Here is a 13485-nt window from a genome sequence, read left to right on the forward strand (position 1 = left end):
TCAAAGTAAATTACAATAATTTATGTTACTACTACTTCAATCTGAATTAAGGCTTTGCTATGCTGGATGTTTTCCAAATGATAACACTCAGACTATGATGCTGGCTCAACTCTCAACTCTAGAGGGCAGGCCCTGGCATTTGCTGGTATACAGAGAATAGTGGTTGCCAGAAGAAAAATTATCCTTTGCCTTGTAAATATATGAGTTTATTCTGCAAATCTGCTTCCTGAATGCCAGGAGTGAGACCTGGCCAACTGCACAGACACAGCCCACACTCCCTTTCATAACACACACAAGTTATGATGAGGAAAACCAAACATTTCTCATGATGTGTTTTTATTTCCACCCCCGTATCCCCCCCTTCTCTTTATTGTTTTCATGGGAATTAATTGTCATAGTTGTGTTGTTGTAATATTCATACAGCAATAAAGATAGGATCCAAATCAGAGGCTGAATGACTTTTCACTCCTGTATTTAAGTAAGAGAGACATTCTTTCAAGTAACTCATGCCTTGTGCTGGATAAAATAACCCTTTGAAATGGTTAGGCAAAGCTTTGAAAGGCTGCTAAAATTGGAATAGAGTCCTTGAGCTAATCAGACCAACCATAAGAAGTTGAATAGTTATGTATTATTGGGAATGTCATAACCCATCAAGGATGAAGTCATTTCTTGCTGTGTTAACAACAATGCAGAAGAAAGCAGATAAATGTGAAGGAAGGATAGTAAGCCTCAACAAGAAAAGAAACACATTGCTAAATAATACCAAGGCAACAATCCTGTTTGAAGTGGACAGATTGTTAGCTGTAAACAGCATTGCTAATATGGAGGGTGTGTTAGAGACTACTAGTTTTAGATCTTTATAACAAACAAATTGTTCTGTGGTTGAGATGCACCTAGTTTTGTTTTTCTGTAGTCCATGTTCCTTCTTTACACTTTATAAAACAGCATATTTCAACTAGAGCTTTTTCTTGTTAAAGCTATTAAAGTGAAACCAGGTACTGGCTGATTAACATGGCAGGCAAAATCTCTTCCACATTTGCAAGACAGGGTGATAGGCAGAAAATAGAAGCAGCAGAATGGATTATGACTTGCCCAGAAATACTCAAAGGGTGAAAAGTTGATTGCAAGTGACTAAGCATAACTGTGAGGAAAAAATAAATAAATAAATAAAAAATATTAAAAAAAAAAAAAATTGTGCTATTTTAAACTTCCTCAAGGTAATAGAAGTGGAAAAAACTCACAATGGAGGAGATCTAGGTCCTTCTGATCCAGGTCTTTATGACAGCATCCTGAGTGTGTTTGAGAAGACAAATCTAGAAAAAAATAAGTGCAGCTTAAGGTCTTGGTCAATCCATTTTTTTTTCCATTAGATGCTGCTTGGGTTGAAAAGCCCCATTGTGGACAAAAACAGTTCAGGTAGAACAAACTCAAAAATAGTACCTGTATTTCCTCAGACAACCCCAAAGAAGTACTACAGCTTTGGACAGGAAAACTGGGAAAACTACAGGTCTTGACTTGATGATACCTCCTACATCAGAGCACAAAAATTCCTGAGCACAAAATAATGGTTATCTGACTGTTGACATAAAAAACAGGTGAGAGACAAAAATAATTTTCTGAGAAGATAAACCCATATGTAGAACGAGTGTGTTTACAGGCTTTTTAATTCTCCCTAATCAGCTTGTAAAAAAAAATACAATAAAAAAAAAATACTATGAATATTTATAGAATCATAGAATCATTAAGGTTGGAAATGACCATCTGGTCCAACCTGCTCCCTACCACCAATGTCACCCACTAAACCATGTCCCTAAGCACCATGATCAACCTCTCCTTAAACTCCCTCAAGGATGGTGCCTCTACCACCTCCCCGGCCAACCCATTCCAGTGCCTGACTGCTCTTTCTGAGAAGAAATGTCTCCTCATTTCCAGCCTGAAACTCCCCTGGAGCAACTTGAGGCCATTCCTTCTAGTCCTGTCGCTAGTTATGTGTGAGATGAGGCCAACCCCAAGCTCCCCACACCTTCCTTTCAGGGAGCTGTAGAGAGCAATAAGAGGAGGCTCTTTGAGACTCCTCTTCTCCAGACTAAACAACCCCAGTTCCCTCAGCTGCTCCCCATAGGACTTGTGTTCCAGGCCCTTCACCAGCTTCGTAGCCCTTCTCTGGACATGCTCCAGGGCCTCCATGTCCGTCTTGTAGTGAGGGGCCCAAAAGTGAAAAGTACTCAAGGTGCAGCCTCACCAGAACTGAGTACAGGGGGACAATCACCGCCCTGGTCCTGCTGGCTATGCTATTCCTGATACAAGCCAGGATGCCATTGGCCTTCTTGGCCACCTGGGCACACTGCCAGCTCATCTTCAGGCGACCATCAACCAACACCACAAGATCTTTTTCCTCTGCACATCTTTCCAGCCACTCTACCCCAGGCCTGTAGCATTGTATAGGGTTGTTGTGGCCAAAGTACAGGACCTGGCACTTAGCCATGTTGAACCTCATCCCACTGGCCTCTGCCCCTCTACATGGCCTTCCTACCCTCTGGCAGATCAACATTTTCCCCCATTTTGGTGTCATCTGCAAACTTATTGAGGGTGCACTCAATTCCCTCATCCAAATCATCAGTAAAGCTATTAAAGAGGATGGGCCCCAACACCAACCCCTTGGGAACACCACTGGCAAATGGTTGCCCACTGGATTTCACTCCATTCATCACTGCCGTCTGGTTCTGTCCATCAAGCCAGTTTTTAACCCAGCTAAGGGTTACTCAGCAAAAGGTTATAAAATATTACTTATAACATCAACCTGCATAGAATGAATGACAGAAAGTACTATTTAATATTGTGTCTAGCATCCTAAAATAGCAAAATTAAGGTTTTCTATGCATCAGAATTCAATCTCCTCATGCAGATGCTTAATTTCAGATTAAATGTTTGTGGTTTTGTTTGTTCATTTTTGTTTGTTTGTTTATCTACTCTCCATGCATAGGATATGCAGCACTCAGTTAATGAGCTTGCATTTAATATTTTCTGTGCACAGGTCAGAGTCTGCTCCAAAGAAAATAGCGTTAATTTTCTCCTTGGTTTTCAATACTTCTTGTCAATATATTATGTGTTCTGGAGAATTTTATATATGTATATATATAAATATATTTAAAGAAAGCTGCTAGTCATTCCTATTTTATAGTTAAGATTTAGATAAGAGAACATTGTCTTTTTTTTTTGTTTGTTTGTTATTGATTTTGTATCTCAAATCTCTTGAATGTAACTTGAAGACAAGTATTCAACATGCTCAGAGTCCAGTTCTGTTGAATCAGACTGTTTCCTTTAGATTTAGAGCTGCTGCTAAGCAGATATGGTATTCATGAACTGTAACAGATATCCCTATCTGTTATCTATCTATCTGTTATCTATCCCTATCCATATCTAATAATATTCTGTTTAAAAAAATAAATCTAAATGTCACTGGAGGATAACAGATTTTTAATTCTGTTTTCAACAGAAGAGTGTAACATTATCTTCAGGTCTTTTCTGCCCACAGAAATGGATTAGTTAACACAATTTCACAAAATTAGAACATGCTGGCAACTGTCTTACATTGGTGGGCAGTTGTAGGAGTAAGTACTAGCGTAAGCTACCAATCCCATTTACTAAAAATACAGGACTTTCTGTGAAACAGAGAGAATAACTTCTCTTCTTTCATTCTCTTTATTATTATTATTGGCCATAGAAAGAAAAGAGAAAGTGAGAAAAATTTCAAGAATCTGATCAAAACAAATGGATTTGTGTTTTATCATAATCTTGCCAGACCCTTTCTGAGTAACTCATGCTTTAGACTTGATGCATTATGTGAATTCCAGAGCTGCTCTGGAAGGAAGAAATAGGTTTTTATTTATAAGATTCTAGTCTTTATTGCTTGAAATTGATAAAATCAAACCTTGGTAACTCATACCAGCCTCCTCAACTTGGGACATCTGATCTTTAAGGCCTTAGTTTTAAAAGCAGTTTTCATTGCATTAATATGCTTTTCCCCAGTGCACAACAAAAACAAACAAACAAACAAAAACAAACAAACAAAAAAAAAAAACAAAACAAAAAAAAACAAAAAAAAAAAACACCGAACAACATATTTCTGTGTTCAGTAACAATAACATTGAGCCTAATCTTGGTCAACAAAAGTATCATATGAATTGAACAGTCTTTGAAGACACATATTTAATTAACAGTAAACAAAAATGGAGCACAAAGTCCCTAATGATCAACAGTATGTGTCAAGTAAATGAAGTAATGTTTGTTGTTGCCCCCAGCCTGCCCATTGGCAGGACAGAGCAAGAAGCTGAGATGTCCTTGGCTTAGTATAAGCACTGCTCTGCAACAATTAAAACATCGGGGTGTTATCAGCACTCTTCTCATCTTAAGCCAAAACACAGCATTCCACCAGCTACTAGGAAGAAAATTAACTCTGTTCTAACTGAAACCAGGACAGTTGCTGAATCTGATTCTCTGTTCCTTCAACATCTGCACAACTTATGTACTTGTGCAAAATACCTGCATTGGGTTACAGGTCCAAGTATGGCTGTAAATGCTCTGTGCACAGGCACAGACCGTGCACAGACACAAAGAAATGGCAGCCTTTACTGATGACTGAGATTACACCAGACAAAAGTACTTGGCCACTTTTAAGACAGACTTTTAGGACTATGGGTGGGTTAGAAATACTTATCAAAATCTGAATACACCATGATTGAATATGCTCATAATAGTAGCATAAGAGCAGCTTTCTAGTTTACTTTTTTTGGGCCTTGTTTTGGACTTCTTGTTTATCTAATTTAGAAAACTGGGAATTAAGTATTTTAAGACAGGCAGGAATGTCCAGACTGCCACTTTTTCTGTGTATTGAAAGCAGAGATTTGAAACCCAAATGAAGCACTTGAATGAGTTTGTTGAAGGGGAGAAGTTTACTTTCAAGTAAGAAAATGTGCAAATGTTATCAGGTAAATAAGTGACACATGAAAAAGGGAAGGAACAGCCTTTCCAAATAGTATGGTGACCTGAAAGAAAACCTTTCTTCAGAAGATGCAAGATCTAACAGTTCTGTGGGACATGTTGGGTATCTAATATGTCCATACGTGTACACTATGCTTTGATCTGAGTGAATAATTTGTACAAATGAGCCGATCAATTTTGTCTGTCCCTCTATCACAGCTTTCCTGTATTTTCTAAATGTTAGAAATGATGCAGAACTTTTTCTTCTACATTTCATGTCTCTGGACGCTGTGGCTAATCCAGCCACACATCTGTAAACCTGGAAGGGTTATGAAGAGCACGAGAGAAGGGTGGGGAGCAGAATCAAACATTCTAAAATATGAACCTCAGCAAGGAGGAACGGGAACTTATGTCAGGGTCTACTGCCAGAGGGAAATTGATGTAAGTAGTAAATAAAGAGAGCATGGATGTAGGGAGCTGCAGTCAAACTACAAGGACAAGATTTTAATTTTAAAATAGGAGATAATCAAGGACTAAAAAAAGCTAATGATAACACGGGCTACACACAATGGCAGGATGAGCATTTTAGTAACTATTACATGAATTGCAAGGAGGAAGCTAAACTAACATTAAACAAATCAGTAAAAGGTGTATTTAAGTTTCATTCTTAAGTAATCCATAGTCAGAAAACATCCATTATCTGTCCTGAAGGTTAGGCATACATGATGGTGAGAAGATTAGGTCTGTCAAAGTTAAGAGAAGCAAGAAAAATACTAATAATAACATTATCATTGCATGAAGAAGGATGAATGTGGTTAACCCTGAGAAATGGAAGGAGTGACTGTGGTCAGTGCAACCTGGACTTGCACAGTTATTTAATCCAGTGCCTTATAAATCTCCACAGAATAAGTAATTTAAAACACCTCGAAAAAGAGCAGTGTTAAATGAAAAGGAACTGGCTGTATGTCTGTAAACAAATGATGATGACAGGAGAACTTTCCGCTTGAGGGTTTATATGCAAGCGTGGGTGTGTGAAAAGCACTATTTCCAAGTGTCTGTGTTATGCCAAGCTGAATTTCAGTTCTTTATTAGTGATTGATCCAGAAGATGGAGCAAGTTCTTAACAAGTACTGTACTGACAATACTTTCTCTACACATTTAACTTCCAGTAAGAAATGAATAAACACAAAAAACTATTTGCTAATAGATTTTTGAAAATCAGTCTCCAAGCTAAGGATTCAGTAGAACCGTGATTGAGTAATCAAAGCAGAAAATAGGCACCAGGCCTCCAGCAAGAAGAGAGAGAACCTGTTACTTAGGTAACAGGTTGCTGCAAAACTCAGTAGTTAGAAAACAAATGAAGAAAGCCAATAAACCAGCCAGAGACTCAGCCTTGGCTACTTCACTAAAATATTTGCCCAGGTTTTGTTTTAATGGGGAGGTGCTTACACAAAATTAAATTTTGAATTGAGATTGCTTTCTTGGTCACTTTTAGCAACTGTGTGAAAGCTAACAAAAAGGACAGCCAAGAAATAGTGCTGCTTTGGTCACAGAAGATGGAAATGCACTCAAAGATAAGAACTCTTCTTTCTTAAAATTATACAGGTTCTGAGGGCTGAATTTAATGAAATCTGTTGAAAAAGGATTATGTGAAAAATCTGTGAATAAGAACTGCAGATAAAATATGCCAAATAGCTCAGAAGATGCAAGTGGCAGAAATGTCTACCCCTCTGATTTCCACCTGGCTCTAGAGCCTAGGACTGAGGGGACAGATTCTGCTTAGGTCCTTTCATCACTGAATTTGGGAACAGTTGCTGCAAGACAAAAAATTGTCTAGATATTTAAAATGTGATGTGTTGCTAGAGTACTAATCTTTTCATTATCTCATGATGAAGAACTTGGAATAAAAATATTAGAAAACAACCTGTAAATATTAGGGAATATCCTAAAATAGAAACCAACATGACTACTCAAAAGAAATATATGATAAGAAAATAGTACAAAACAATTGATTGTCTCATTTAACTGTCATCAGAATTCAGTACTTTCGGAATATATTTTCAAGAGACATATTTCTTGACTAGCTAAAGTCATGGTGAACAGTGACAAATACATTTAAAGTGTTTTGGAGACATTAATCTTTGGTTTAGCAAATGCTTAATTTGAAACAATGTAAACAAGTTGGATAATGAGATTGAGCCAAATATAATCGGAGGCTATGGGGAGTGTTTATTTTCCTTTCTGTGCATTCAGGGATTTGTATGCAGTAGTTAAGTCCCACAAAGCCAATGAAGGTGAAGAATGAATCTCTTGTGAAACACATCCCCGTGGCCTGAAATGGAAAAAAACAAACAAACAAACAAACAAAAAAAACATATGAGCAGAGAATGGTTAATTCTGTAACATCCTTTTGCAGTGCTTTTTAAAAGTAAAAGAAAACAAGCCTGAAGCATATTTCTAAAGATGTTCTTCAGTAGCAGAGAAATGCTGACCACATGGAAATTTATGGAAAAATACTGACTTTCATGGACCTGAAGTTCATTGCAGGTCTCCAACACATCAGCTGCCTATTCAAAGCAATTCTCTCACTAGCTCAAAAGCACTAGCTTGAAAACAGCAGAATTCCATACACTTTCTAATTACCTCTTACGGTTTAATTACCTGCCCTTTAAGGGCAGGATCTCTGTAACACAAAAAGCATAGCAAAGGAATTGAGGCATATGAAAAGTCAAGGCATCGACTGCAGTAAAGGCATCTTCACAGCCACTGACATTTATGATTAAGATCCTAAGAAATCTCAGCCAAAAACTGCTTGTAAGCTGCCTACCTGTAATAGTCTCTGCTGGCCAAAGAGCAAACAAATGGTGTGAGGAAATGGTGCAAGTTACTTTTAAAGTTCCAATTAGCTTAGTCCAAAGGGGAAAGTCTGATCCTTTTAAGTATGCAAGACGAAGGCTAGGGTCAGCCTGCAAATTGCAAAACATTCAATGTTAGGTTCAGCTTCACAGTCTGAAGCTGAGGGAAAGCCCAGCTGAGACAGGCAGAAGTCTTTGAGTGGAAAAATATAAAAAGAGCAAAGTGGCAAAGTCAAATCTGCAAATTAGTGTTACACAGCACCTGAACAGTGAGTTCAGGGACCTAGGGAGAATACAGAAGGGGGCCATCACTGAGGGATAATAAGACTAAAATAGTCATAGAATTTTATCTCATTTATCTCAGTTTCATGAGGAGAAACACTCAGCAGGGGAAATTTTGCAATGTCTTAAATTGTATCTGTTTACACAAGCCAAGAGCTTAGTTTAGCTGCTTATTATTTTCTTGTTCACTGTTCAAACCAATTTCCCTCTATCAGTTACCAGAGGGTCTGCTAGAAGAGATACAGATATGTGAGGCTGAATAGCAACCATAGAAGGCACATTACAGATAACTTAAATATATATCCTGGACTTAATTACACATGATAAGTCAATTCTGATTGCTTAGTGTGGTGGATGCAGTCATGACCTTGCTTGGTAGCTTGCTGACAGTTAAGGTACTGCAGATTCAGACAAATATCCCACAGTGTTCGGGAATGGTAGTATTAAACTACTTTCTCATTTCCTGCTGGGTGAGAGCATTTAAAGAGAGGCAGCACATATGATCCAGCACTGCCCACTTCTGATTTCTTTTATGGTTGAGGAGCTCTATGCTGCTTCATTCATTTATTTATTTATTTATTTATTTTCTTTTATTTTCAGAGAATAATCTTTGAGAAGGGACTTAGTAGCTTTTCCAGAACTCATTTGAAAGTAAATACAAATGTTTTCTGGTAGCAAACGCAGAAAGAGATGGTAGAGGAAGTGGACTAATAGGAGTCTGAGAGAGCAGCTTGAAAGAGATGTATCATGACATTAGTCAGCTCAGATGTGACATCAGCCCTTACTAGGGTTCTGAGAAAAGGGTGGCAGGAAGGGTATGTGGAGGATAAAGATTGTGTTTCAAAGCATCCTAAAGAAACTCGGTCTTCCTGCAATCTGTCCAAGAGCCTTAACCTGTCTTCAACATCCACTTTTCACAATTTCATTTCATCTACAAAATATATTGACAGCACTTACATGTTTATCAAAGTGTAATGACTTGACTGACCTCAAATGAATACCTCTTTCATTAATCATCTATAATTATAATCTTAGCCAAAATAGCTCTAAAAGGGAAACATATACTTAACTTACATATCCAGTAATTAAATATTATCCTGCTTTAAAATCAAGTCAATGTCAATTATACATAGTTAATGATATTGTCTCTGTTCAATTCTATCACAAATATCAGCCAATGAATAGGAGATATCTTATGATACCTACATATTTACTCTTAAAGGTATTACTGACTTGATGCTAGTATTGTATTTTATTAAACTAGCATAAGCATTGTTATCCTGAAACACAGAGTTCTAAAATAACTTATTCGTTTGTTACTTGATTGTAATGGATCTACAAGATACCTATATAATTATCAACAGGAAAATAAGCTATGAGTAATTAGCTAATTGCCTTTTCTACCTCTGATTTTAGGATGGACGATACAATCTGCATCAGAATAAATACAGTACATGTACTAGTGTAATAGAGTGTATAACAGCTACTATATAACAGACAGCTGCTAACTTTGACCTCTGTTATTTAAATTGGTATCTAAAATCCAGAGATATGCAGTATAAATGTAACAGGAAACCTCTACTGCATCTGTTAAACAAACAAAAGTATGTGTGATCTATACGCAATTGTGATTAGCACAGAGAAAGATCTCCCACACTGAAGATGCTTTCAGAATTTCTGTCTAAAAGCTAAAATTTCTGTCTAAAAGCTAAAAATTACCAGCTAAAAATGGTAATGAGGGAGAGAATCATGAGAAAAATCATGAGAAAATCATGAGAAAAAAATTAAGAGACCATAAATTAAACAGTACAAACATTCATGTGGCTGGGGGACAGCAGTAATTCTTTCTTCCCTTTGTCAACTGTACTGCTTTAAGATCACAGAATCACAGAATGGTTGAGGTTGGAAGGCACCTCTGAAAATCCTCTAGTCCAATTTTCCTGCCAAGCAGGGTCACCTGGAGCACATTGCGCAGGATGGCGTCCAGGTGGGGTTTGAGTATCTCCAAAGAAGGAGACTCCACAACCTCTCTGGGCAACCTTCTTCCAGTGCTCTGTCACTCTCACAGTAAAGAAATGTACTTTCATATTCAGCTGGAAAGCGTCCTTTCTTACTAGATTACCTATGGAGCCCAGAGCCAGAAATATTGTTAGACTGCATATTGAAACCCTGAAGGACAAGATTGTGGTCTGCTTGTGAAAAGTAGACCATTTCAGATAGCTAAAACATTCAGGAACAAAACAAAGTGCATAGTGGGTAACCAGACTTCTGTGATTGAAAAACGTTGTGAAGAAGAGGGCAATAGTATTAGTATTTGAGCCTTGGCACAGCAAGAGTACACTTGCCTAAGCTGTGGTAGGCTTCTTGAAATTCTTTCCTATGGAAACAGGGTTGTTGTAATGGTAAGTACTATTGCTGCAAGTCAAATAGAATATGCAACACGTTTCTACTGAAGAAGTGGAACAAGTGACATATTTGTAATATGCCTTGATTCTGAAGCCAGAGCAGCCAGCCTCCTGAACACCATGTGTCATGGCTGACCCAAGAGCTGCTCAACAACCATGGTGTATGGATCAATACATCTGCTTTTTTTCTGTGTAATTGAAACTCCTGCTGGCATTCATCTTCATTTCCTGATGCATTGCTGCTAGGAACCAATATCATGTTTGTTACCTGTGTAAAACTGATTGTTCATGCACAGAAACAGTTCACATTTGCAACGGACATGCTAGAAAACTCAAAAAGCATCTACGGTATGGTTAAATATACATGAATGTGAGTCTCAGGCAGAAATCTCATTACTCCCAGAATAAATTAAATCAAAAGGTTCAAATGAGACACAGAAAACAAATACTCTGTATAGTTATACTCTAGTTAAACTCTGAGTTTTTGATACTAGACCTTTCAAATAAAAAATGTTTAAGACTTTAGGAATTAGTGCAAAAGGTAGTTCACTTAACTAATCTGCCATAGACTGATTGCATGTTAGCACAAATTGATAGTATTCTTACAACAGATAGTAGTTTTACAACACTTGTAAAAACACCTCTACTACCATCAACAACAATAACAACAAAAATGACTTTGCAGAAAAGTCGTTTCAGCTCCCCTTGTAACTTCAGTAGGACTAAAATTTCAGCCTTATATTTACATTCCAGATGTTCCTTTATTTAATGCCAGTTGAAGATAATTCTTAGTCATACTGATGAGGGGAAATGGTCTCAAGTTGACCCAGAAAAAGTTTAGGCTAGAATTAGGAGATATTTTTAATGAAAGTTGTCGTGGTTTAACCCGGCTGGCAGCTAAACACCACGCAGCCGTTCGCTCACCCTCCCCCCTCCCTCTCTGGGACGGGGGAGAGAAATGGAAAGTGAAGCCCGTGAGTTGAGATAAAGACAGTTTAATAAGACAGGAAAATAATAATAATAATAATAATAATGATGATACAATGGTGATAATACGAAAGTAATAATAGTATGTACAAACAAGTGATGCACAATGCAATTGCTCACCACCCGCTGACCGATGCCCAGCCTAACCCCGAGCAGTCCGGCCCCCTCCCCCCGGCTAGCCACCCCTATATATTGTTTAGCATGACGTCAGATGGTATGGAATACCCCTTTGGCTAGTTTGGGTCACCTGTCCTGGGTCTGTCCCCTCCCAGCTCTTACTGCACCCCCCAGCCTGCCCGTTGGCAGGACAGAGCAAAGGCTGAGATGTCCTTGGCTTAGTATAAGCACTGCTCTGCAACAATTAAAGCATCGGGGTGTTATCAGCACTCTTCTCATTCTAAGCCAAAACACAGCATTCCACCAGCTACTAGGAAGAAAATTAATTCTGTGCTAACTGAAACCAGGACAAAAGTGTTGTGCGGCGTTGGAATATGTTGCCCACGGAAGTGGTTGAATCATCATCCCTGGAGGTCTTCAAAAGATGTATAGATTTAGAACTTAGTACCATGGTTTAATGGTGGACTTTAGTACTATGTTAAAGGTTGGACTAGATCATCTTAGAGTTCTTTTCAAACTTGAACAATTCTATGATTCTGATTCAAAACCAAAAATATACAGCTTTAAGTTCCTTTAGCCCAGAAAAAGGCCATTTGGGTCTTCTTTCTTGAACTCAGTTCAGAGAAAGTCTTCGCCCTCACTTCTTGCAAGCTCTTAGAGTTGAGAGGTCTGATGCCTCAAGACCTATCCATGAAAGGTACAGAATATGTTTCTACAATAAATGAATATTCTCTCTCATTACTGATTCCTCACACCGCAGCTCTGGCTATCCTAACAATCATAAAATCATAGAAGTATAGAATATCCCAAGTTAGAAGGGACCCACAAAGATTGTTGAGTCCAACTCCTGGCCCCACACAGAACCACCCAAAAATCAGACTATGTGTTTGAGAGCATTGTCCAAACACTTCTTGAACTCCAGCAGGCTCGGTGCTGTGCCCACTTCCCCGGGGAGCCTGTCCCAGTGCCCGGCCACCCTCTGGGTGCAGAACCTTTCCCTAACCCCCAGCCTGACCCTCCCCTGTCCCAGCTCCATGCTGTTCCTTCGGTTCCAGTTGCTGTCCCCAGAGAGCAGAGCTCAGCGCCTGCCCCTCCACTCCCCTTGTGAGGAAGCTGCAGGCTGCCATGAGGCCTCCCCTCGGCCTGCTCTGCTCTGGGCTGAACAAACCAAGGGACCTTGGCTGCTCCTTATACATCTTGCCCTCTAGACCTTTTGTCATGTTCACAGCCCTTCTTTGGACACTAGAAGTTTTATCTCCTTTTTATATTGTGTTTCCCCAAACTGCACACAGTACTCAAGGTGAGGTCACACCACTGCAGAGCAGAGCAGGACAATCCCTTCCCTCAACTGGCTAGCAGTGCCATGCCTGATGCACTCAAGGGTATGAATGGCCCTCCTGGCTGCTGGGGCACACTGGTGGCTCATGTTCAATTGACCAGAACCCTCAGACCCCTTTTTGCAGGGCTGCTATCCAGCCTCTCATCCCCTATTCTGTATGTATAGACAGGGTTGCCCCATCCCACATGATGAATCTGGCATTTGCTTTTGTTAAACTTAAAAAGTATGTTTAAAAATTGTTAAATATGTTGAATGGTAGAGTTCTTGACATAATGCTTTGTCTGTGTGTCCTTAACCAGGGTGTTCATTACCACTGTTAGTTGACTGAACTTGTCATATATTTCAGTAGCTGTCATAGGGCTGAAATCATTTGGGACACTGGATGAATACAAAGAGGTTGACTTATGTTTTTACTTTACAAGGCTAATGAATGAGTAATTATGAAGGAAATTCTAGAGACAAATGAGATTAAAAACTACAAATCTACATTTCATGTACTTGAATCTAGAGCCATGTGATC

This window comes from Aythya fuligula, chromosome Z (assembly GCF_009819795.1).
Source record: "Aythya fuligula isolate bAytFul2 chromosome Z, bAytFul2.pri, whole genome shotgun sequence".
Taxonomy (NCBI): domain Eukaryota; kingdom Metazoa; phylum Chordata; class Aves; order Anseriformes; family Anatidae; genus Aythya; species Aythya fuligula.